The sequence below is a fragment of the Ovis aries genome, chromosome 9 (genome assembly GCF_016772045.2).
Source record: "Ovis aries strain OAR_USU_Benz2616 breed Rambouillet chromosome 9, ARS-UI_Ramb_v3.0, whole genome shotgun sequence".
NCBI classification, from domain to species: domain Eukaryota; kingdom Metazoa; phylum Chordata; class Mammalia; order Artiodactyla; family Bovidae; genus Ovis; species Ovis aries.
The window spans coordinates 94975676-95002446 of record NC_056062.1 but is presented as its reverse complement, the minus strand read 5'-3'; the positions used below and the strand labels follow the sequence as shown (position 1 = coordinate 95002446).

Here is a 26771-nt window from a genome sequence, read left to right as displayed (position 1 = left end):
ATAAGGGTAATTGTGAAGTATGTGCGTTTTAGACTATTTAGGAGTTTTGGTTATCCTGCTTTGGCATGTCTTAACTCCATAGCATGTTGAGAGTTTTGAAAGCGGAAGTGAGCAGGGCCAGGTACCACCCCGGGGAGATTTAAGGGCTGGCTCAGACACTCTCCCTCTGTCTCATTGCCACACAGGATATCAGAGATCCTCTCCTCCAAGAAAGAAGGTGGCTTGCCAGGAAGAAGCAGCATCTCCTGTCGGCAGCCACGGACTCTAAATGTTAGACGGCTGGAAAGGGCTGGAGTTGGCCTCTGGGGAGTAGACTTAGAAGGTGTGCGACGCGGTAAAGCCAGCTCGGTGGCTAATGGCAGAGTGAGCCTGGGATGAAGGCTTGCTCATCTGATTGCTCGGACCAGTCCTCCATAGAAAGGACCCTCGGCAAGCGATACAGTGCTTTCCCTTGCTGGCAGTCCCTGGCTGCTCCTGGGATCCTGGCTGACTTCGATCACTTCCCTTCTTCCCCCTCCCTTCCCGCCTCTTCTATCCTCCTCTCCTTCTGTCTCCCTCCCTTTCTCTCGTTTTGTTTGATGCGTCTTGCTTTATGCTTGCTGCCAAAGTCCTCTGGCCACCCTGCTCCATTGTCCTGAGCCACAGTAGAGGCTGGGCCACCTCAGACGCCGGAAGCTGGGTCTTGACCGGAGCAGCATTTGTGCTGCGTGCTTTGATCTTGGCTCTCGCGCCTGGGGCTGGAGGAGGGCTTCTCCACAACGCCGCACTGGCTGGGGCCCGGGTGCCACTAGCCTGAGCAGAACGGGTGCCTCTTGGATGAAAAGCCTGCAGCCAGGTTTCCTCAGGGAGTCCCAGCTGCGTGAGGAGGAGGGAGGGGGAAAAAACAAATAACACAAGCCACCCACTAGTGTCCTCAAAACACACCAGAGAGCCGAGGCCGAGTGACTTACGTGCCTTCCTGTCCCACATTTATTTCTCTCTTTGGGTTTTAGACAAGTGCAGAATGACAAAAGTTTAACCCTGTGTCTTCCCTGGGGTTCTGGAATTATCTTTAAGCCGCCTGGTGGGTAGCGTCACCCAGTGTGCCAGAGGCTTTTCAGGCTCAGCGTGCAGACGGCCCGCAGCTGCCCCCCTTGGGGACCTGCTCCCCTTGGGGACCTGCTCCTGCTCTTCCGTTTCAGACTCTGCACCAGGCTCCCGCTGGAACCCCTGCTCTCGGCCTGCGCTGCGCGCTCACCGGCTGTCGACTCTGCCCCTGAGTCTGCGAGCCGCTTCTAGTGAAAGGTGCCACCTCTTAGGCCGCTTCGTGTAACGGCTTTTCTTCCCCCACCTTCCTTCTCGCCGTGCTCCCTCCAAGGGTGTTTTTTTTAGCCTTGAATGAGTTTGTTGATCCCTGCTTTCGACTAAAGAGCTTCCATTCCCGTGCTGGACCTAGAATCTATTCAAGGTCTTTCTCTCCTCTGCCCTGTCTGAGGCAGGCACACACAACGTTGAGTTTTCCCCTCTTCTCGTTTTAGCTTAGTTGACCCCAGAGGTACCGGATGCCAGGAGGCATTTATCTGCCTCCTTTGTTATACTTTGTATTAAAAAAAAAAAAAAAAGTATGTCCCTAACCTTTATATCTGAAAAGCAATCCCAATGATTCTGGACAGGACAGATATAGGACAGAGATGAAATATGGGTTGTAACATCATTCCCAGACAGAACTCCTCAGAGCAGCTTATTCTGGAAAATTTCTGTTCAGTCCCGTCGCTCAGTCGTGTCTGACTCCTTGAGACCCCGTGAATCGCAGCACGCCAGGCCTCCCTGTCCACCACCAACTCCCAGAGTTCACTCAGACTCACGTCCATCAAGTCAGTGATGCCATCCAGCCATCTCATCCTCAGTCGTCCCCTTCTCCTCCTGCCCCCAGTCCCTCCCAGCATCAGAGTCTTTTCCAGTGAGTCAACTCTTCGCATGAGGTGGCCAAAGTACTGGAGCTTCAGCTTTAGCATCATTCCTTCCAAAGAAATCCCAGGACTGATCTCTTTCAGAATGGACTGGTTGGATCTCCTTGTAGTCCAAGGGACTCTCAAGAGTCTTCTCCAACACCGCAGTTCAAAACCATCAATTCTTCAGCGCTCAGCCTTCTTCACAGTCCAACTCTCACATCCATACATGACCACTGGAAAACCATAGCCTTCACTAGACGGACCTTTGTTGGCAAAGTAATGTCTCTGCTTTCAAATATGCTATCTAGGTTGGTCATAACTTTTCTTCCAAGGAGTAAGCGTCTTTTCATTTCATGGCTGCAGTCACCATCTGCAGTGATTTTGGAGGCCCAAAAAATAAAGTCTGATGCTGTTTTCACTGTTTCCCCATCTATTTCCAGTGAAGTGATGGGACCAGATGCCATGATCTTCATTTTCTGAATGTTGAGCTTTAAGCCAACTTTTTCACTCTCCTCTTTCACTTTCATCAAGAGGCTTTTGAGTTCCTCTTCACTTTCTGCCACAAGGGTGGTATCATCTGCATATCTGAGATTATTGATATTTCTCCCAGCAATCTTGATTCCAGCTAGTGCTTCTTCCAGCCCAGCGTTTCTCATGATGTACTCTGCATATAAGTTAAATAAGCAGGGTGACAATATACAGCCTTGACGTACTACTTTTCCTATTTGGAACCAGTCTGTTGTTCCATGTCCAGTTCTAACTGTTGCTTCCTGACCTGCATATAGGTTTCTCAAGAGGCAGGTTAGGTGGTCTGGTATTCCCATCTCTTTCAGAATTTTCCATGGTTTATTGTGATCCACACAGTCAAAGGCTTTGGCATAGTCAGTAAAGCAGAAATAGATGTTTTCTGGAACTCTCTTGCTTTTTCGATGATCCAGCGGATGTTGGCAAAATTTCTGTTAGTAGTGCTCTGTTCTGTTCTAGAGATGCTTGGAGAGCTTGATGTAAATTAAAGCTGTATGACTTGGGTTAAGTCTCAAGGGAAAAGGCATGATTTTGCTTTGTCTTAAGCATATTTTTCCCGTTGTTTTCAAATCAGACCCTCGAGTTGAAAATGGTCCTTGATTGGGAAGAAGACAGAAGCCCATCAGGGGCTTCTCCGGTTCAGACCAGGTGGCTGCTTCAGAGAAGTGCATTCGGTCCTTGGGTTTGCAGTGTCTTCATTGGATTCCCCGTCTTAGGAAAGAAACGAAAATGCTTGTGATCCAATGGAACAGAAACTGCCTATGCATTTTCCCCTGAATCTGTAGTTTTTTTCTTTAGTTTTGTACAGAAATAACATTTTCAGGTGCATTTTCTGAAGAGTAATTGTTCCTCCACTCTGCACATAAGAGAAATAATAGAGACTAAAAGAAAACACCAGTCAAAGTTTCCTTTAATTCGTAAATTCTGACCTCCTTTGACCTCATTCTCTGGGTTCTGAGATTCTGATTTCTGACTGAGTCCCAGATCTCTGTCTTGCCTCAAAACCCTCTTCACCTCCCTCTGGGACGAGCAGTTTCCTTTCTGGGGGACGTTGGGCCGCAAACCCGATCCCACAGCAGCTGCCAGGTCTTCCGGATCTGCCCAGTGATGCTCCTGGCACCCTTCCACTGAGGCAGTCATCTGGAAGTGCGTGGGCCTGGGACCTTCACGGCAGCGCTGCAGTGCACACACTGAGACACACGTCTCCTCGAGCAGCAAAAGACAGAGAAATTCATAACTGCATGCATGAGCAGCTGGGGCAAATCCAGGACCCAAAGTACAACGAGACTAAAACCAGCTGCCGTGTTTGAAGAGCCTGGAGTGAAAACGGGGCCCTGCACGCGCTCTGCTCTCAGGACCACCTCAGGGGCAGGCAGTGCGCCTAAGCCCCCCCGACACTCCCCCTCATATAAGGAGCAGGGTTGTTCCCACCTTGAGGGGTGAGTGGACAAGGGAGCCTGTTTTTCTTTCTTGCTCCCCTGACCGCAGCAGAGACAAAACCTTGCCAACACTTGCCAACCCAATAGAACCTTGCCTGAACTTCTTATCTGGGCTCTAGTCAACTTCTAGTGGTTGGAGAAGGGCAAGAACCCTGGTCAGCAATACTGTTAGGATTCTGAGGTCGTCCCTCCATACCTCTGCCTGTTTTCCCCATAACCCAGCTTAATTTACATGTAGGTAAAGATTGATACCAGAAATAAATGGCTGTGAAATGAGCACAGTCCATTTACATTAGAGGACTCCATGGTGAAGAGACGCATTTTAAGAATCACATCCTGCACACAGGATTTACAGTCTCCCTTTTAACACTGAAGGTAGACTGTTTTAAGGTCCGTATTTTCAGTAAGCCCTTGAAATCAGGCAGAGGAATGGTGGACATTAGGCATGCTTCCTATCCATCCTTGATAGGATAGGGGTGGTTATAAGAAATGAAGGGAAGCGGGGAGAACCCACACTGACTTTACTTTCCGCAAAGTTAGCGGTGATTGTTTTTCTTACCCTTTTATGTCAGCGCCTTCCCTGGGATCAATGTCTGTTGGGAGGAAAAGCCGCTTGGCAATGTAGGATTACTAGAGGACAGTATCACAAGACGATTACTGTAGTCAGATGCTGAAACAGTTACAGACGTTGACTGTACATTTCGTGATCACAGAACACAGTGGCTGATTTTAACCAACTGCCTGGTGAGTAGCAAGAACAGCTGTGTGGAGCGGTAAGAGCCCTAGTCTGGGGCGGGCAGGGGGCATCTGGCTGTGTTCTCGTCCGTGCCCAGCAGCAGATTTGTGAGTCTGGGTTCATCACATAATGATGTCATGTATGTAGGAACATACTGAGCATCCTAAAAGCATTTTATGTGTGCTGGTTATCTGCTGTGTAACAAACCATCCAAGGCTTGTGCTGTGCTAGGTCGCTCAGTCGTGTCCGACTCTTTGCAACCCCTTGGACTATAGCCCGCCAGGCTCCTCTGTCCATAGGAACCTCCAGGCAGGGATACTGGAGTGGGTTGCCATGCCCTCCTCCGGGGGATCTTCCCAACCCAGGGATCAAACCCGCGTCTCCTGCATTGCAGGCAGATTCTTGAACACTAAGCCACTGGGGATGCTTAGTAACTTAAAACAATTTTGTCATTCTCTCCTACATTGTGCTCAACTGGGTGGTTCTTGTTTGGGTCCGTCCATGCAGTTGCAAAGGGCTTCCCTAGTGGCTCAGATGGTAAAGCGTCTGTCTGAAATGCAGGAGACGCGGCTTCGATCCCTGGGTTGGGAAGATCCCCTGGAGAAGGAAATGGCAGCCCTCTCCAGTATTCTTGCCTGAAAAATCCCATGGATCATGGAGCCTGGTAAGCTACCGTCCATGGGGTCGCAAAGAGTCGGACATGACTGAGCGACTTCACTTTCATGCAGTTGCAAGGACGTCCCTGGTGGGCGCTCAGCGTGAAGGATCTGCCTGCTAGTGCAGGAGATTCGGGTTCGGAACAGCCCTGGGTCAAGAGGTTCCCTTGGAGAAGGAAAAGGCAACCCACTCCAGTATTCTTGCCTGGGAAATCCCTTGGGCAGAGGAGCCTGGCGGGCTACAGTCCACGGGCTCACAAAGAGGCTGGCACAACTGAGCAGCTAAACAAGAAGAAGAGTTGGTGAAAATGGTTTGGGGACAAAGCCGCAGTGGGCAGTGTGGTCGCGAGACGGGACACGATGCGCATAGAGCCGCAGATCGTGAAGCGTGTGAAGGCTTCAGTCACGCGTCTGCACCCGGGCTGGGATGGCCGGATCCACTGTGGACTCTGAGCAGCCTTGTCCATCCAGTCTCTCCTGTGCCCAGTCTGGGCTTCCTCACGGCATGGAGGACTCAGACAGTCAGACTGCACATGGCTGCTGGCATCCCCGAAAGCAATATTCCAAGAAGCAGGCAGTGGAAGCACCTCTTAGAACACTGGCGCCTGCCTTTAAATCTGGGGCCAGAAACTCTCCCAGCATCATTTCTGTCAGTCCCTAGATCAGAGCATTCCCAGAGCTCACCCAGGTTAAAGGGGAAGAGAGACTGACCCCATCTCTCAGTAAAAAGTGTCAAAGACAGTATGGTCATCTTTACCTCAAGGCATTATTGAATACTCCTGTTAAAAGTTTCAGCTAGGGTCCTCTTCCAGAAATATGTTTGTAAAAAGATGGTTGTAAAGGATAATTTCAAATGAGGATCAAAATAGCACCTTTACTGTTACTAAAATTGTGTCACAAGCCACAACCTGCTCTAGCTGAAATAAGGGCTTTCTACCCCTTTCCCCCCTGAATTGAAAGTGGTTGGGGGGTGAGGCACAGCTAGGGTCTAAATGGGTGACCCTCCAAATCCCATGTCTTGCCCAGAACCAGGAAAGTAGACTCCTGGCTGGACCTGCCAGGTGAAGCAAACAAGTCAAGACCCAGAGATCCAGAGAGAGGAGCTTCTGAGATGCTCACAGGAAGCTTTGAAGTGCTCAGCCTGTCCTCCTCATGGTGGGGTGCCGCCGAGGTGGACCAGAAGTGTCCTCTTGGTCCTGCTCTTTCTCGAGAAGTAAAGCAAAAAACTCCATCTTTTGTCAAGCTGTTGGGGATCACAGGAGGTTTCAGGCATTCTTCCTTCCTGTAACATTTCACAAGTCCATGCACGAGACTTTTGCAGAGTATTCAGTTCAGTTCAGTCACTCACTCAGTCATGTCCGACTCTTTGCGACCCCATGGACTGCAGCACGCCAGGCCTCCCTGTCCATCACCAACTCCCGGAGTTGACTCAAACTCATGTCCATTGAGTCGGTGATGCCATCCAGCCATCTCATCCTCTGTTGGCCCTTTCTCCTCCTGCCTTCAATCTTGCCCAGCATCAGGGTCTTTTCAAATGAGTCAGCTCTTTGCATCAGGTGGTCAAAGTATTGGAGTTTCAGCTTCAGCATCAGTCCTTCCAATGAATGTTCAGGACTAATTTCCTTTAGGATGGACTGGTTGGATCTCCTTGCAGGCCAAGGGACTCTCAAGAGTCTTCTCCAACACCACAGTTCAAAAGCATCAATTCTTCGGCACTCAGCTTTCTTTATAGTCCAACTCTCACATCCATACATGACCACTGGAAAACCATAGCCTTGACTAGATGGACCTTTGTTGGCACAGTAATGGCAGAGTATTATTGGCCCTCTTTCGCACTGGAGGAAAACTGAGGCTCAGAATAGATTTGCTGCCTGGCCAGGTCCATTGGCTGACAAGGCGGAGAGCCTCGTGCGCTCTCTTTCAGCGTGTTAGGTGGAGCGCCGCTGTGTCTGGTGGGCCTTGCCCCTCCCCCAACACACACCACTCCCTGAGGCCCTCCCCGGCTTACTTCTCTCCATCACCCCTGGTACCATGCCACACGGTCCAGTGTGCTTGTCCGTGTGTGTATTGTCTGCCCTCTCACTCGAATGTGATCAAAGGTAAAGGGTGTGGTTGGAGTGTAGCAGAGGTGCAAGCACAAGCTCCTATCGTTTGCACACAGGGAGTTACTCCCGACGGTATTCAGTGAGTACCTTCTGCCTGTCAGGCGCCCCCACAGTGAGGCTCTGAGGGTGTGGGCTGCCAGCGTCCGGCAGTCCTGGCTTCAGGGTACCGGCGCCCAGCCATGGGGGCTCGTGATGGGTGCTGGTCCCCTGGAGCATGAGCAGCGTGGGGCCAGCATGGCCCCTGGGACACTGGTGCAATCTTGTACGGTGGGTTAGGCTCCGTTTCAGGTTAGTTGTTCCCGGCTCTGCTGCTGTTTTCTGTGATGAGTTTCACAGCCAGAAACAACTGCCTCTTTCTAGCCGAGTGCTCAGAATATCAAAACCATTGTCTGGCTCCTCCGCAGAGCGGCAGACCAATTGAAAGCAGATAAAATAATCCAGACCCCAGAAGGGTCCTGCAGTTTGACAAGGTTGTGACCATTTTCCCGAGGGATCCCTGCAAGTCTTTTGTAGGAAGTAAAGAAGTAGCATCTCTTTTTTCATTAATCAGAGTCATTAATTACAGTTTATTAAGGAGAGAGTTGAGTGTTAAAAAGTGCAGGATATAAACAGCAGTTACTAGCATATTTATACTACTACCCCTGTGCTCCGGAGTCTGATAAAAGCCAAGTAATAGGAGAAACATTTTACTGAAACATTAGGGGCTCCGAAGAACCCTCTGAGAAACGAGCCCTTCCATTCAATGGTGAGCAGCCTAGGCAGAGACACTCGGGGATGGGCCCAGGGTCACAGAGCCCAGGTTTGAGCCAAGATAGTCTAGCTATAGAGCCTGAGTTCTAAAGAACTGTATCACCAGATCCTTTTCCTGTCTTTTCTTTCTTTTTTTGTTGATAACATTTTCAAGGTCTAAAGAGTGTATAAGCAAGCCAATTAATACATCTAGCAAGTGAGCTGTTTGTATTCTTGAACCATGTAAGCTCGGTGTGTGTGAACAGCCTGCGGACACTGCAGTAGGCTGTCAAGTGTGCTGGGGTGGGAAGGGAGCTTAGAAGCAGGGTGTTCCAGCTTCCTGCCCAGCTCAGGAATCCCCGGAGACTCATCGTTCAGCTTGGCTTGAACTTTAAGGTCAGGTGAGTAAAAATACTAACAACCAGCATAAGAACGATGCTAATAATTGCTGTAACCATGGAAACAAACTGGAATACAAATGACCAAAAAAAAAAAAAAAAGGTTCTTAAAAGAGAATAAAACACACACAGTAATGGCTAGATTTGGGAACTCAGATAAATTAATAAAGACTGGATAATGGAGGACAGTGGTGCTGAGAGACGTGCAGGGACTGAACATCCAGGCGTCTATTAAAAACTATCAAACGCTTCTGTTTGTTCCTTTGTTTTGGTTAGATAAATAAGATGTTTTGTGTGTTTGTGAAAAAAACCCTAAGGGAACCCTTCGTGTAATTAAAGATAAGATGCCTGTCTCCCGAGTGGGTATGGGAAATAAAGGATGTGCTACAGAAAGCAAACGGTGGAGAAGAAAACGCACGGGGGACTTCGGTGGCGGTCCAGGGGCCACGACTTTGCCTTCCGACTCACAGGGGTACTTTGGTGGCGGCCCAGGGGCCACGACTTTGCCTTCCAACTCACGAGGGGTACTTCGGTGGCGGTCCAGGGGCCACGCCTTTGCCTTCCGACGCAGAAGGGGAAGCTTAGTACCTGGGTGGGCAGCTAACATCCCACATACCTTGTAGCCAAAACATGAAAGCATAGCCTAAAACAGAAGCAATATTGTAACAGATTCAATAAGGACTTTAGCCCACATCAAAAAAAAAAGAATTTAAAAAGCAAGGAAACAAGAAACAACAATAAACCCCCAAGTGTGTGCATTAGTATTAAATTCTGTTAAAACATAAAATGACTTGAAGCGAACTAAAAAGCAGTATTCAGTTATTTGCATTATTGCCCAGTGAGTAAAGTGGCTGAGTCAGGGGTCACTCTGCACAGTATGCTGCTGGTTAGCATTGCCTCTAACTACCCTGAAGACAGACCTCATGTCTCACTTTGGTATTGCCAGTGTACAGCTGGTATATGGTTGTCAAATATGCATTGAATGATTTCGTTATAAAAAGATAATAAGTGAGTAAAAATATGAGGAAACTAATATTTAATCAAAAAGTATTATACACAAGAGAGTGAGTGGTTTCACATTGACAAATGGTATAATCAGTAGTGAAGACAAAATAGATTCAAAAGTTTATGTGCCAAATAGCTTCACTGTGTAATATATGGGGCAAAAGCTGTTAGAAATGCAAAGATAAATTGGTGGTGAGAGTAGGGGCTTTGTCAGCAGTCATACCTGGCTCTGAACCCTGGCTTCGCTGCTTGTTAACTTGGAGCGATTGTTTACCCTTTACGAGCCTTGTTCTCATCGCCTGCAAACGTGGAAACAGCCTCACTGTGGCGAGGGTTAGACGAGGGAGCGCAGGTAAAATACTGGCCGCCAGCAGTCGGCCTTCCTCCCACCGGTTCCCTTACTTTTCCAGATAAAATGGGAAGGAAGGCGAAAGGCAGGGAGGAAGGGAGGCCTGGGGCCGGGGCGGGGGGACCCTGTTCTGCGTGATGTGTGTCCCTGCCTGGGTGTCCGGTTGTTTATTTTCTTGATGACATCTTTTTGGATAGTCATTAGGTTTTGCTAATATTTTGCTATCATAAATAAGACTGTAATAAGTATTCTTAGAAGTATGTCACTTTGCAGATGTGTCAAGGTACCCCGGGCATTAACTTTCATGCTGGAGCGAAAGCTGTGGGCCTCACGGCTTAGGCTGTTGCAGGTTGCTCTCCAGAGCTGTCGGCCGTCCGCGCTCCACAGCCAAGCACCGAGAGGGCGTTTTCTCACTCTCTCGCCCATTGCATTGTGTTATCAACTTTTGAACTTTGCTCATCTAACCAGTGGGGGAAAAAAAGCACTGAAGCTTTGATTTGCATTCCACTTATTTTAAATGAGGTTAAGCCTCATCCTGGAGACTTGAGGCTTTTAATATTTTTTCCATTTATATTCTTCACCCATTTTTTGTTAGTGTTCTTTATAGTTTAAGGAAACTGACCTTAAATATAAACATATAAATATGTTTCCCATTTGTCTTTTGACTTTGTTTTATGGTATATTTTTCATGCAGACATTTTTAAATGCTTATATAGTCAAATTTATGAATCTTTTAAAAAATGTTATTCAGGATATATGTCCCAGGTAAAAGGACTTACCTTCCCTTAGATTATTTTAAAAGGTCATTTTTTCTTCTAATATTTATTGGTTCCATTGTTTATGTCTTAATCCATCTGTAATTTATTTTGTTGAAGGTGTATTGTTTTAAAATGACCTCTACATTTTATGTGCTAAAAAAACCAGTTATGCTAATAATTCAATGCCTGTTGATGTTTAACACAAAGATATAGAGACCAGCCAACCAGTTCCAGATACTAGCCAGGTGGTTGTTGAAAAGAAGTATGTCCAAAGATCTATACAACTACCAGTTATGAGAAAACAGATTTCTGCTCTTCCAAGAAGAAAGAACATTATAACAATAAGGCCTGCAATGGAATTGGCTTTATTGCAGATTTCTTTGTGGCTGAGTGAGCTAACTTTTTCAGAGTATTCCAGGAAGCCTCCATTCCTCTGCCTGCTTTTTCAGAAGAGCTTTGCATTTCCCAGTGGGCATCATTAGCAAGCAGCTCCTGGGAAATAAGCACCTATAGCAGTGGGATGTGCAGGGCTCTTGCTGTCTAAACTGCAGAATGAATTTCCTGGTGATCACGAACCTCGTGCTAGAGGCAGAAGTCCCTGGGATAGTCCACTGTGGCCATCACAGACTGCGCTCCGGAGGGCCGGTCTCGGTCCCAGCTGTGTGCCCGCTGCACACACCCTGAGCCCCGGCTTTGTTCTTTCTTGCGACACTCATTTGCTGCGTCAGGTCTTACTTGCAGCGTGGGCTTCTCCCTAGCGGAGGTGTGTCCACTCAGTAGCTGAGCTCAAAGGCTTAGTTGCTCCGTGCCGTGTGAGATCTTAGTTCCTCGACAAGGACTGAACCCTGCGTTGGAAGGCGGACTCTTAACCACTGGGCCGTGAGGGAAGTCCCTGAGCCTCAGTTCCTTCATCTACAAAATGGGGATATAGTACTACCAACTATAAGGGATTATTGTCAGGCACTCTTGAAAGTTCAAATGCTCAATAAAATAGCACTATTTTTATTATTACCCTGTTTTGGTAAAATTCCTTTGCTAGCATTTTTTTTCTTTCAGCAAGTATATTTAATGAGTGCCCACTGGGTACTAAACCCTGTACTGGATTCTGGGGCATAAAAAAGATTAAACCAAATACCTGTTATCAAAGACCAGAGTTCTAGGTTGTACAGAAGTATGGAAGCAAGATGCTAATAAAAATCTACTGTTAGATCAATAAAGGCAAAGGCACTGTACAAACTGGAAGAGGAAGGGCACACAGAGCCAAGTCGCTTATGTTGGCAGCCAGCCTGTGAGTGAGCACCAGCTGGTAGGAAAATCAAGTGGGGGTTTCCTTCCCACCCTCCAAACCCAGCAGCCCTTCTTTCATGCAGGTAACGAGAGGCGACAGTGCCGGATCAGGCCCTAATGCACAGACGTTCATGAACCCGGCTCCTCTTTTCATCCTGATTAGAGGATAAAGGAAACGGTTTCCTGGCTGGGCTCATCCTGGGAAACATTTTGCCTGCTTTGCAGAACCGCCACCCTGGTGAAGTGCAATTTGCTGGACCTGCAGTTGGAAAACAGCAGGGCCTTTGTCAGAGAACGGAGCTGTGGTGACTGGGAGGACATTCACGCAGACGCCGGTGCGCCTCTCGCCTCACGCCAGCTGCGGCTGCCAGTGCTCTTCCATGTAACCCTTGCAGTTCACTCTGATCAACTCTGAGAGCAAAGCCAGGGCACAGTGAGTCATCAAATTCAGTTCTGTGGAATCCAGAGTAGAGGCGGTTTTGAATGTGGGTGTTGTCTCATTGGAAGAGGAAAACCTCTGAGAAGCTGAGAAAAAGAGGTCGATATATTTATAAAGCATCACATGGGTTCCTTTCCAGTGGTTTTATTTTGAAAGAACCAGCAGGCCGTGAGCTGAGGCACATAGGTGTTATTAGTCTCTGCCAGGTGCTGGAATACTATAGACTGGGCACCTTGGGAAAAACAGAGATTTCTTTCTCGCAGACCTGGGGGCTAGAAATTCAAAATCGAGGTGTCAGTGTGGAGGGGGAAGGGCCCTCTTCTGGGGCGCAGACTTCTCACTGACCCTCACCTAAGGAAGGGGGCTTGAGGGATTTCTCTGGGGTCTTTTGTAAGAGTGTTAATCCCACTCATGAGGTCACCGCCTCACTTCCTAAGCACCTTCCGAAGACCCTGCCTGTTCGTCACACTGGGCATCAGGGTGTCAGCATGTGAGAGGGCCGGGGAGACGCGTTCAGGCCGCGGAGACGCAGGTAACTGGGGCCCGCGAGTCTGTGCGAACCCCGCAGAATGGCCGAGGCGCCATTTTGATAAAAGAAACACTCATCTGAAGAGCTTCCAGTGGCTGCGCAGGGTGTCTCCGTCGAGCACAGTGCTTGAACCGTGGCCCGCGGGCGCGCGCCTTTTTAGCGGGCGGTTTGCCTGCCAGGAATCAGGCTGCGCGTGCGGCTTCCTGGCGCTGTGGGCGTCAGAGGCTCAGGTCTCCCGCCGTCTCTGTGTCTGTGCCTCGGTGGCCTCAGGCTTCCCGGGAGGCTCTAGAACCAGGCTCTGAGCCTTGGGTTGGCGGCGTCACCTGCCGCAGGCAGCCGAATCGATGCCGCGCGGAACGCGTGGGCGGGAACGCGCTCTTTTTTTTTACATATTACACTCTTACTTTTATTTAATGATACCTGCTTCAGGTTTTCAATTATTTCCTTCTTCCTCCAGCTTTATTGAGGTATCATTGACATGAAACATAATTATTTCCCTATCGTTTTATCACAAGCTTTCTGGGCTTCCCTTGTGGCTCAGAGAGTAAAGAATTCGCCTGCAGTACGAGGGACCCAGGTTCAATCCATGGATTGGGAAGATCCTCTGGAGAAGGGAATACCCGGTATTCCTGCTTGGAGAATCCACGGACAGAGGAGCCTGGCTGGCTACAGTCCACGGGGTCAAAGAGTCAGACACGATCAAGTGACTAACACACACACTCTTCTCACAATACCCTTCCGTTTAATTTTTTAAACTTCCTTTTTCTACTGGAGTGTAACCAGTTACCACTGAAATGATAGTTGCGGGTGGACGGTCTATTCCCATGTATACACGTGTGCCCCTTCTCCCCCAGACTCCCCTCCCGTCCAGGCCGCCACGTGACACTGAGCAGAGCTCCCTGTTCAGCAGAGCCTGTTGGTTTCCACTCTAGACACAGCCCTGTGTGCGTGTGGACCCCAGACCTCCCTGACTGCCCTGGGGAGCACTCTTACCCATGGCGTGCTGTGCTTTCTGACTTGGGACCCATCGCCGACAGCTGTGGACACCCGTGACCACCTTCGTTTTGTAATGCCACTTTCACATGGGCATGGTGTGAAAGGGTTAAGTTGCTCAGTCGTGCCGGACTCTTTGCAACCCCATGGACTATAGCCCAGCAGGCTCCTCTGTCCATGGAATTCCTCAGGCAAGAATAAATGTGTTCAAAATGTGGTTTTCAATTCTTAAGTTACCAAGAAGTACACTGCTTTTTGGAGGGAGTGTGCTCATTTATCAAAAAAGTATTGGAAGCAGACCACCACTGTAGTCTCAGAAAGTAGTAACCAGAGAATGGGGAGAAGCTCCTGGATGTCCATGAATGGGTGGGAATACGTGAGCGTTCCAGGCTGATCTTGGCTCTGTTGCTCGTGCTTGCTGCTTTCCTGGTCCTCTGGAGGGGGCTACTTTGTGTTTCATGCAGAGAAGCAGCTGAACCTGGCTGTTGAGCTTCTGTGTATCCTCTGATACAGAGCGAGTTTACGATGATCTCCGTAGAGAACAGGGGCTTCAGAACTCGTGGCCACAACCTGCTTTTAACCCTTTCAGTCCTTACAGTCACGTGTGCTGAACCTGGCTGTTGAGCTTCTGTGTATCCTCTGATACAGAGCAAGTTTACGATGATCTCTGTAGAGAAAAGGGACCTCAGAAGTCGTCGCCACGACCTGCTTTTAACTCTTTCAGTCCTTAGAGTCACGTGTGCTGTTGCTGTCCAGTCGCCCAGTCGCGCCCGACTCTCCGTGACTCCATGGGCTGCAGCACACCAGGCCTTCCTGTCCCTCACCCTCTCCCGAAGTTTGCCCAAGTTTATGTCCACCGCATCCGTGATGCCATCCAGCCATCTCATCCTCTGACCCCCTCTTCTCCTTCTGCCCTCAGTCTTTCCCAGCAACAGGGACTTTTCCAATGAGTCAGCTGTTCACATCAGATGACAGAAATACTGGAGTCTCAGCATCTGTCCTTCCAACAAATATTCAGGGTTGATTTCCCTTAAGATTGACTGGTTTAATCTCCTTGCTGTCCAAGGGACTCTCAGGAATTAGGGTTGTGTGTAACTAACATAACACGTAGCTGTGTGTATTATAGCTGTGAGATATCAGAAATACTTCTTGATCTTAAGTGGGTTGATGCAGGGGAAGGTCTGTGATGGGCTCATATAATAGGGTGCGTGTAGGCAGCAAGTAATATACAATCTGGATTTCCTTATTCATTGAAGATAACTTCCACGAGGTTCAGAGTCTTGAGGAAAGTGAGATGACCACAGTAGCCTCCCAGGTCCTCTTTGGAGGCTGTAGAGTCAAGGTCAGCCTAGTTCATGATTCAATAGCAGCTTTGAGTCTTCTGGCTGTGTCCCCAAATTGCAGCCTTGATTGCACAGTATGCTGTGGTTTGGCACAGAAACAAAGGTGTATTTCTTTGCCTTCTCTTAGATTCCTTATCAGAGTGATTGTGAAATCCCCCCAGGAGGTCTTGTAAGTGAGCCGTCAACAGATGACAGTATGTAAGTGGGGCTGGAGAAAGAGTGAAGCCAAGGACCCACGCAGGAGTGGCTGAGGCGCCAATGAGGAGCGTGTGCTTGGCTGTCTTGCAGCTCTCATAGAGTTTAGGCTGGATCAAGACTGCACCTCAGCGCAAAAGTCCCCTGCTTGGAGCCCGGGTCTCATGACCACCCTTGAGGCGCTTTTCGGATGTGTCCAGAGGTGGAGAGCTCAGCCCTCATCTCAGCCCATGAGCAGGAGGGCTCCCTCCGATTACGTTAGCCAGGGAGCTCGTGGTTGCAAGCGACTCCACACCTGAACTCATTTTAGGAAAAAGCAACCTTTTTCAGCTCTCTTGACAAAACTTGGGAAGCGCAGGTTTCAAGGATGAGTAGCAGCCAAGTTTGAAGCCCAGAAATCCATCCATTTTCCCTCCTGCTCCCTGTCTCCCTCACCCCCTCCTTTCCTCTTTCCACCTTTGATTCGTGCTGTTCTCCTCCTCCATTCTGAGCAGGGGCTGGCTTTCCCTGCTAGTGGAAAGCACGGCCGCCTGCAGCTTCCTCAGTTCCTGTGTCCGTGCTTCACAGTTGGGAAGGGTTTCGTGTTTTTTCTCTCTGGTTCTCACACTCCCTGTTGAGGGGGACGATCTTGTCAGCTTACCTCCCATCTGGTCTCTGTACTCATTCAGCCAAAGTAGCCGGGAAGGAAGGACACCCCCGCTGGAAGCTGTGGTTGGAATAAAAAGAAGTCTTTCACAGAAAAAGGAGGAATGTCAGACTGATGAGTCTAGGGGTGGACATTAGAGACATCTAGGGTGCTTGAGAATGCTTTCCTAAATAAAACTGAATGTTTGTGCTTCTGAGTTTTGTCTCCTCCTGAGACAGAATGCGTTCGTCCCTCCTTGTCTGTGACCTTTCAGATCTGTGAGCACAGGTTCCTCGTCTGACCGTCTGGACTGCTGCAGAGTCCCCTGGCCTTGGGTCCCGTCTCCGGGTGACCTTCCCTTTCCCTCCAACGCCTCAGGAGCTTTGTGGACATCGCCCCCCTCACCCTCTTCTCGTAGCGTCCCCGTCACTGTGCCCAGCCGGCCTTGGCAGCTGTGGGCCTGTTACCCAGTGTCCTGTAGGAATGCAGTTCTTTCAGTAGAAAACAGGTTTGGGAACCTGATAGATCTGTTTTGATTCCATCTCTCCCACTGAGTAAGACTGTGACCTTGAGAAAGGGACTCAGCCTTTTGCAGTGTTCTCATGAGGACTTTGGACTAATACCTAATAGCCCCAGGTCTGGCATTTCAGTAGGCACCCAAATAAATGCCCACCAGGCTCCTCTGTCCACAGGATTTGCCAGGCCACAATACTGGAATGGGTTGCCATCCCCTTCTCCAGGGGATCTTCCAACTAGGGATCGAATCCCACTCTCCCACGTTGCAGGAGGATTCTTCACCATCTGAACCACCAGGGAAGCAAGGCCCCCTCCCCCCAAATAAATGATAGCTGCTGTTATTGCCATCATGACTGTTACCTTAATTCCTGACATCCCACAGGTAAGGGACACCCAGTCCTCTATGGTTTGTCTATGGAGAAAGAGACAAGACTTTTTCTAACCTGAAAAAGGAAAAAATAATTGGCAGGCACAGATTGGACCTTGGGGCTTCAATTTCTCTTTCCTGCAGGCTTCAGATTTCAGTCTCTGTGTTTAGGCCTCTGGGAATGTACCAGGAGGTTTTCTCTTGTTCTACCTGAGGCCTTAGGCCAGTTGTCTTGAGGGAAATAAAAGCTCTATTATCCCAAGCTAGGGAATTGGACGGAACTTGAATTCCATCCAGGTCAGCTATTAGAGACCCTAAAGGTAGAGATGATTCTTTTCTGGGGCTTTCCTGGGAGTGCCAGCCCAACTTGTTCAGCTCAACTGAAGGAAGATGGTTCTTGTATCGCTACTCTGGGTTAATGTCTTGGCATTTGAATCTCTCCAGATTTTGGCTCTAGCTTAATTTTCCAGATTTAATTCCCTTTACTTTCTAATACTTACCTTCTGCCATTCAGAAAAGGGCAATTCAGTGTCCCCGAAGCTTGCTCTGTAAATGAATACCTCTGAAGTTTCCCTACATCATTACCCAAGTGGATGTCCTGCGCCAAACTGAATCCACCTTTACCACCTTATCCATCCATCCGTATCCATCTGTCCATCCATTGAATAAAGTAATATTTGTTCTTTTCTGTGATTAGTGTTCATTTCCAAGTACTGGCTGTGACCGACATCAAGTTCTTGGCCTTGTGGAGTTTACATCCTAGTGAAGGAAGCAGAAAGCAAGTACATGAATAGATGCGTTCGTGTCAGGAGTGTTGAGTGTTGCGATGAAAATGAGACCAAAGTGAGGAAATGGAAATGATGCTGAGGCTGCGGGGGGCAGGGGGTAATTATTAGATGCGCGCGTTAGGAGCCCTAGACTCTTACTGACTTGGAGGACTGAAAATGGAAGGCCAGCCAGTCCAGAATGCCACCTCATTCTCCGAAAGCAGCTAACCGTGGAGGCAGTGCATCACGCTCTCCAGAGCAGGCGTGGGGCCTTGCTTGGTGGTCCTGAGGTTGTCTTCACCTTCTGTGCGAGAGGTGTGGGTTCCATCCCTGGCCGGGGAGCTTAGATCCCTCAGGCCTCGTGGCCAAAAGACCAAACCATGAAGTAGAAGCAATATTGTAACAAATTCAATAAAGACTTTAAAAATGGTCCACATTAAAAAAATCTTAAAAAAATAAAAGATCAAACTGTGGATTTGCCTGGGCTTGAATTCCAGCTCGACCGCTTGTCGCTTACCTGCCCGTGTCTCAGATGAGATTTAAAAAAGATATATATTCAATATTAATTACATATTAACACTGTCTCAGATGAGATTTAAAAAGGATATATACTTAATATTAATTACATATTAACACTGTCTCAGATGAGATTTTAAAAAGATATGTTTAATATTAATCACATATGGATTTATTTTGCATTTGATTGTGTGTGTGTGTGTGTGTGTGTGTGTGTTGCTAAACCCTGTGTTTCTGGGAACTTTAGCTTCTCCAAGTTCCCTGACCTGAGGTCAGATTGGATCTTTCTTTACCGGTTTGTCTAATGAACAGAGTAAACGTGCCCTTCTGTTAGACTTGGCTCTCCCTAACTATCTCTTCAAATTTGATATCCTTTTCTGATGCTGTATGTTGTTTCTAATGAGACATATACATCACATAGTGTTTTGAGGAAGTTTACAGGCAAGAAAAATACAAGACCATCACTGACAATGAATCACAGGTTATAATGTCAAAATTTCCCAAAACATCCCAGATGAGCCACGTGTTGGGCAGCGCCATTTGTGTCTGACTGCTTTAAGCCAGTGCAAGGTGAGATCGTAACGGCTGGCACTCATTGGGCACCCACTGTGTGCAGACACCGGACTCGACCCATGCAGGATGTTTCTCTTTTAAGCCTCATACTGTTATCATCCCCAACTTCCAGAAAAAACAAATGGAAGCTTACAGAGTAAAAGCCAGTACCTTAAGAGGTTATAACAAATAAGTGATGGAGCTGCTGGTTTAAGAACTTATGTTTTAATGTAAAATTGTTCACTGGCCCACGAGGGAAGAACACTTTAATCACGAGCCAAATGCAGGAGGGAGAAGAAAAACCAGGACCAGATGTAAAGGCAGGCATCGCTTCCAGGGCCAATAACAATATTGCCGCCACTGCAGGTAGAGACGTGACTGATGAGGCTAGGCTTCTTGCACGTGAGACCTAACCTTTACCACAGAGAGCAGCCTCGGGGGCAAGAGTGAGGGAAGTGGCATCTGGGACGTTTGGGATGGACAGGTAAACGCTGGCATACATAACGTGGACGACCAGCAGGACCCACTGGAAGCACAGGGTCACTGGCAGCCGGGTGGGAGGGGAGACTGGGGGAGAGGGATACAGGTCTGTGTATGGCTGAGGCCCTGTGCTGTCTGCCTGAAACTGTCTCAACATTGTTAATCAGCTATACTCCAATATAAAATCTAAAGTTTACCAAAAAATCTAGGCTTTGAGAATGAATTTGTATGGATATCTGGAGGAACCGGGCAAAAAGAAGTGGAAATAGCACAGATAAAGAGTGGCTCTGCTGAGCTCTTCTGCCCCAGACCCTCTCCTCCACCCGCTGTCGTGTCTGCAATTCCTCGTTAGAGCCGAGCGTCCTGGCATGGGTTTCCTGGGTGTCGTGGTAACGCGGGCCACACAGTCATAGCTGTCGGGTTTCATCAGAACTCGGAGCTTCCCTTTCCACACCGGCTGCCCCTGTCGCCTGCCTGAGATGACTCAGTGTCCTCTCCTGGCCTCGCGCCTCCACACAAGCCTCCCTCCATCAGCACTCCTGCGCCCGGCGAGTCTGCCCCACTCCTTTGCTCTCTGGAGCGGACAGCACGTGATGGCAGGTGAGTTATTAGTTGGGATCCCTCAGCTGTAGATAATATGGTTCCTCTCCTTAGCACACAGGATCGCCATGTTTAAGCAGCAGGCTAATTCTCTGAGTCTTCAGCATCTGTATCATAGTAGCTTAGGTTGAGGGGATGTCTCGAGGAAGCAGACAGGGCTCTTTTAAATTCTCCAGGACCCTGTCTGCATCCTTAAGTCACAGTCCCCTTTGCTGTGCATAAAAGCTGGTTCTGCTTATAGAGTGGAAGCCAGCCCTTCGTTTTCCACCTGACACCTCATGACAGATGGAAACATCTCTTCTGCTTCTCCTTATCGCTCAGCATCCTCCTCTGAACAAATGAGCATCCGTGACCCTTAGTGAGTCAGTTCCATTTAAACAGAAGGCGAGATACACCCTGGTGTATTCAATTATTTTATAATCAGTTCCCTTCCTGCAGCATCTTTCTTCCAGGGGTCAGAGGGCACTTTACACACTGTATTGGCAGCATTATCATGAGTCGGAGCGCAGTGACCAGCATCTGAGGACAGTGATTTAGGAGAGAGTGAATATAAACAGACGAATTCGATTTCGATCAACAAAGGATAAGCACTCCTCGTGTTACCTCCGTAAGGTGACACCTTGAGAAACCAGCTCAATAGATTCATCCCTGGTGAAGGAATTTCAAGCAAGCCTGTTGGTACTGGGGAAGTTCGGAACACAGCAAGTCATTTCACACTGTGGATACTTAGTAAATCTCTGTAGAATGATTAGCCATAGAAATGCATTAGTTCAGAATATTTGTTGAGTTCCTGCTGTGTGACAGACACAAGCTCAGCCCTGGGGATTATAGACGCCTGGGGACACCGCTGTGGGAGGCAGGAGTGAATGAATGCACCGTGGTGCTGGGCTTCAGGGAACTCGGATGCAGACTCATGAGACATGTCCACATAACCGAGATGATCAGAAGACACTCTCAACAAACAGTGAAGATGAAATGTGTAGAGCAGAGGCTACAAAACTGGCATGTTTACAACGACCTGCTCAGAGTATAACAAGTCGTTTTGTGAGAAATCGGGAGATCATACACACCGGCCCACCCACCCAAGTCTCATAGACACATGCACCCTCCACAGCTTCTGAGCTGCTTATGAGTTTCTCAGAGCTGGGAACATGAGCCCCTGATTCCACGTCGGACCTCTCGCTTAGAGACGGCCGGCACCCAGAGCCACAGCTCCCCAAACCTGTCCACAGGGCAGGCGCGGGCAGAGACCCAAGTAGCCTTTCGCATGTATGCGCCTGGCTGCCTCCCCAGTTTGAAAATGCTGCTGTAGGGTGCGGTGGGGAATGAAGAAGGAAGGTGTCAACCCTATTTTGAGAAGTGTCAGAGAGGAAGTGACTTGAGTGTTGTTAAAAGCTGAAGTGTTAATTAGGTGGCAAGCAGTGGAGACTAGAGGGGACCAGAAAAGGGAAGTCAAGCAAATGCATGAACTGTCAGGGGAGCTGTGAGGTTTTCCTAAAGTAAGAAAATGTCGTTTCCTGGACAGAAAGAGAAAGGCCAGATCATGGGGGACTTTGCTGGGTCAGCTGAGAACTGTGGGCCTGTTGACAGCCTCCTTCTCTCAGCAACACCTTCTCCTCGAAGGTGACAGTTGTTGTTCAGTCGGTAAGTCGTGTCCAACTCTGCGATCCCGTGGACTGCAGCAGGGCAGGCTCCTCTCTCCTCTACTGTCTCCCAGAGTTTGTTTAAATTCATGTCTGCTGAGTAGGTGATGCTAACCATCTCATCCTCCATCGTCCCCGTCTCCTTTTTCCTTCAATCTTTCCCAGCATCAGGGTCTTTTCCAATGAGTCAACTCTTCACATCAGGTGGCCAAAGTATTGGAGTTGCAGCTTCAACATCGCTCTTCCAATGAACACCCAGGACTGATCTCCTCTAGGATGGACTGGTTGGATCTCCTTGCAGTCCAAGGGACTCTCAAGAGTCTTCTCCAACACCACAGTTCAAAAGCATCAATTCTTCGCAGCTCAGCTTTCTTCACAGTCCAACTCTCACATCCATGCATGACCACTGGAAAAACCATAGCCTTGACTATATGGACCCTTGTCAGCAAAGTCATGCTTTTAATAGTGAATTCAGCTTCTAAAATAAATGAGTTAAAGATAAAGCCACTCAGTTACTAAGGCCAGAATCCTGAGCCCATTCTTAATTCTTCCTTCTCTACCCTTTCATGCACTTTTATTATCGGGTCCTGCTAACGCCACCTGTTTACAGCATTCCTTCCAAGGCCTTGCACACTTCCCACATGTGTGTTTTTTGTTTTTTTTTTTGGTCACCTCGGGGCTTCCTACATGCCATCTCTCTGCCTAGGTCTTAATTTCCCTGTAACAAGCTCTCGGTCACCACCCTTCAAGTCCCAGCTTAACTAACTCAAGGTACCTAGCTCTGAACTGGCCCAGCTCCCTGCTTCTTTTTGTACAAGATATGGTTTCCCACTGCATGTTCTCAAACATCCTTATGCTTCTCCACCACAGAACATGTGAAGATTTTATAGCTTGTGTGATTATCTGTGAGGTGGCCCTCGCCGTCATTCAGCTGTAAAGTCCAAGAGAACCAGGGTAGGTTGCTATCTGTCTTTCCTACTCCATCAGCAGTCCCATCCCCAAGTTGATGCCACCCTATCGTATGATATTATGGGTCATAATATCTTTGTGAAGTAAAACTCATAAAAATAATGGTAATAAATAATGAAAACAGTGCTTTGCGTCACTGACGAATCTGCGGGGTGTAGTCACTGCCATGGTATTGCGGAGGGCGATGACAGAGCAGCTGGCTGTGTGAGCAGAAGAGTCTATTTATCCGTGTTCCATCCGTTCTAACTGAACGCACTGGAGGCTCGTGGTGGGTCTGGCCCTGTTTTAGGAGCTAGAGAGCGCGCCGTCTGTGTGTGCCCCTCGATGAGTGCAGAAATGAAGGAGGCGGGAAAGGATGAACAGAAAAGGAAGAAGGAAGGAAGGTAGAATTATTAGCCTAAGTGATGCAATAATTTGTCCCTAGTAGAGAGGCCCGGCCTTGAAAGATAACATGAGCTTTCTTAACACTTTTTTTTTAAGATAGTTTATTTATTTGGCTTTGCTGGATCTTGGTTGCGACACGAGGGAACTTTGATCTTTGTTGCAGCATATGGGATCCTTATTTGTGGCAGGCGAACCCACTTGCTGCATGTGGGGTCTAGTTCCCTGACCAGGGATGGAACCCAGGTCCCCTGCATTGGGAGCACGGATTCCTAGCCAGTGGACCACCAGGGATAAGACTTTTAATATGAAATAATCATTGTTACGGTTATTCTGTTGAAAAATTGAAAGTGGAAATCTCTAGCCACATGGCATGAGTGTTAGAAATTAACAAAGTAAAGTCTTTAAAGCTTGGGAAGAATCAGGTAACATCTTTAATGCAAAGATTTGAGTGGTCTGTTCACCCAAAGAAGAAACAGAATGGACTCCTAGGGAGTTAGGTTAGCTCACAGATGGGTGCTTTAGCAGACAGGGACTCCTAGACCAGCACAGACTGTCCCATACTAATGTGTGTGTTGTATGTTAGTCGCTCCGTTGTGTCCAACTCTCTGTGACCCCGTGAACTGTAGCCCACCAGGCTCCTCTGTCCCTGGGACTCTCTAGGCAAGAATACTGCGGTGGGTGGCCATTCCCTTCTCCAGGGGCGTCTTCCCACCCTGGGACTGAACCCGGGTCTCCCACATTGCAGGCAGATTATGTACAATCTGAGCCCCCAGGGAGGTATGTCAAGCCAATCCGAGTGTTACAGGTGCTAGACCCCAGCTAGCTGGGCTTTCAGGGGCGAGGTAAAGATGAGAAAGACAGCTAGCTCCTAACTTCCAAGTCTGTTTCACTTTTCTTCACTGCAAACCTTTATCAACATTTTCCACAAGACTTTCCTAGTAACCAAGAGACTCACAGGCAAACCACAAGACAGGGGCCTCTTCATAACGTACACACAACCAACCACAAGCTACTACCAGAGAAGCAGAATGAAAGAGAAACGGCAGGCACACACAAAGACAGACTGTACTAGTTTATACACAGTATGCATGGAAGGGAGTTTTCCTGGTGGCTTAGATGGTAAGGAATCTGCCTGCAATGTGGAAGGCCTCAGTTCAGCCCCAGGGTCAGGAAGATCCCCTGGAGAAACGCATGGCTTCACTCCAGTATTCTTGCCTGGAGAATTCTGCAGGCAGGGGCGCCCGGTGGGCTATAGTCCATAGGATTGCCAAGAGTCAGACAAGACTGAGTGACAAATACTTGCACGAATTTTTGGCTTTCACATACATGGAATACATGCACTCAGCACACTGAATAAGCGAACAACTCCTATGCGTAGAAAAGCCCATAGATTCAAACAGTCTCAGAAAAGAGACAGAGTGCTTTGGCTCCTTGGTAAGCAGTCTGGTCAGCTGTTAGCATATGATACAGGGAATTCTTCACGACAGCCTTGGTCATGTCAGGATTCTACAGATGTTTAAAGAGGAAAGAGATGGCTTTTCCTTTCTCTTTTATTTTCATCTTTAGCCCTTGAACTGTTGGAAGGTTTGCCCTGGCAGTTATTTTTTAAAGTTGAGAAAAGCAGGTTGGAAAAACTAGCTAGAAATAGGATCTGACCCAGACCTCCTAAGGAACCCCCGAGAGGCTGTCTTCTAAAGGTTTTCAGACTGTCCTCTGATTCAGAGCTTGAAAAAGCAGGCAAACTAGAAGATTATTATGAATATGACCAGTGTTTGAAATCATGTCTGTATTACTTACATTCAACTGTTGGTGAAGTAGCCACCCTTTACCATTTCCTTTCTGGGTGCCAGGCACTGGACTGCCCTTTACACATATAATTACTAACAATGATGAAATCGCTGCAGGGTTGGTAGTATTATTTCTTTTATTTTTAGAAGAGGGAAATGAGGCCCAGAGGGATGCAAACGGCTTACTCAAAGGCCCACAGCTGTGAAGTCACAGGGCTGAGGCCTCCCAGCGCTTGGGTCTGTCTGCCTCCAAAGCCTGGGCTGTTTCCACTGCACTGGGCTTAATGAAACCGGCGCACTGCCGTTAGTGAACAAGCACATGACCTTAGCACCACGCTGGCCTTTTGCTGGGCACTTAAGTAGTGATGACATTTCTCGGAAGAAATTTTTGTGTTTTATTTTCCTTTGGAATTCTCTGTCTTGACAAGCACTAAGCTGCCTCCCCTTCTCTGGGCAACTCCAGAGTGGTCCTGTGGCCCCTGATGCAGAAATCTGACTTTCCCAGACACCGTATCACTTGACCATCCTTCCTCTCTCATCTTTGCAGTTCCTGTATGTGCCAGATGCTTCAGAAAACAGATCCTTTGTACTGAATTTCCAGACCACGGTTCCCAGACCGCGGAAGGATGAGGAGCAAAATATTTTTTTTATTCCATCAGCTCTATTTTTTGTGGATGGATATATTTTTAGAGCCAGTTGAAAAGGAGGGGGGAGAAAAACCCACTCCCAAACAAACAACTCTCTGATCTAAAACAGAGAATGCAGGAGTCTTCACATCCATTAGAATGGACAGGATGTCAACTGTTGCTACAACAGAGCTTGTTTGAATAGAGTCAGAATGTAACTTATCTGAGAGAAGGCCTGTGTGCAGAGCAGGAAGCAGGGTGAGAGGTTCGGGTTGATTACAGAAGTCACAGGGTACTCTTCAGCAGGCATCAGACAGTTAAACTCTGGCGAAGAAGTCTATTTAAGATCTCATCAAGGAGATGATCAATGCCTAGTAATGTGTAAAACATATTTGGGGGGAAAAATAGAGAAAATGGAAAAAATAATCACTTTTTTCCTCTCCACTCGGAGAAAAACATGTTGAAAAATTGGTACATTATTCTGCCATTTTTACTTGAAAATACAACATGGATCTCACTGGTTGAAAGACAATTTCCTTTCCTTTTTCCTTTGCTTTGCTGATGACTCGAGGCTTATGGGAACTTGGTTCCCTGACCAGGACTGAACCTGGGTCACAGCAGCCGGAAACCCCAACCACTGGGACACTAGGGTACTCCTGAAAGCAAACATTTGGCATGATTGTTTTTCATTGCTTCAGACAATTCCTTGAGTGAATATACTAGGCTTGTTGTCTTTTTATGTTGCTTTCTACCTACCTTTTATAAACTATCCATGTTGATACTCTTGTAGGCTGAATCCTTATCCAATACTGATTTCCTTAGGATGAATTAATAAAAGTAAAAGGCATTTTATTGGGCTAAAAGCTCTGCATATATTCAAGATTAAACTGTCCTCAGAAAGGTCTACAGTCTGAATATAAGAAATGCCATTTCTCTAATATTCAGTAGCACTGAATATCCATGATACTGAGTAATAAAAAGAAAATCATCTTTTTAAAAGCCGGCTACTTATTTTGGTTGGCAACCCGACAGATGGCAAAATTAATCTTAAGACTGCAACTTTTATTTAGGAAAATACCTCCTTGACCTTTTTAGATGAGAAAGGCTAGACCCAGGGGGTGGAAACCTTTTTCTGTAAAGGGTCAGATAGTGAATATTTTAGGCTTTGCGGGCTGGAAAGTCTCTGTTGCAACTGCTGAAGGCCACAGTGAAGGCCTGTGGCCGCGTTCTAGCAAAACATTCACAAACACGGCTTGATTTGACTCCTGGGGCCATAGCTTGCCACCCCTTGGGCTCGGCCCTCAGAAGGGTTGTTAAGGATAAGACCGACCCAAAGAGCAGACAGCAGAGCCGGGAGGAAGGAGGCGCTGGTTCCTGGGAGCCTCCTGTAGGAGGGGCGGGAATGAGAGGGGGGGAGGATTGGGGAGCGGGAGAGAACTCCAGCCCGGTGCCGGGCAGTTAGGAGGCTTCCGAAGCCTGCGGAGAGCGATTCTAGCTGGGGTGGCAGCTGAGGAATCTCGCC

The 26771-nt window shown here is 48.0% G+C and overlaps 1 protein-coding gene and 1 long non-coding RNA gene across 3 annotated transcripts in view; one reads left to right on the top strand and one right to left on the bottom strand.

The window, feature by feature from the left end:
* Positions 1 to 26771, top strand: part of SNTB1 (syntrophin beta 1) — a 245040-nt gene that overhangs the window by 30697 nt on the left and 187572 nt on the right. The gene's annotated exons all lie outside the window — the stretch shown is intronic.
* LOC121820373 (uncharacterized) overlaps positions 1587 to 26771 on the bottom strand; it is a 44921-nt gene continuing 19736 nt past the window's right edge. Inside the window, exon 4 of the long non-coding RNA XR_006060895.2 lies at positions 1587 to 25620. This is a non-coding gene — a long non-coding RNA (uncharacterized LOC121820373). The remainder of the gene's footprint in view (positions 25621 to 26771) is intronic.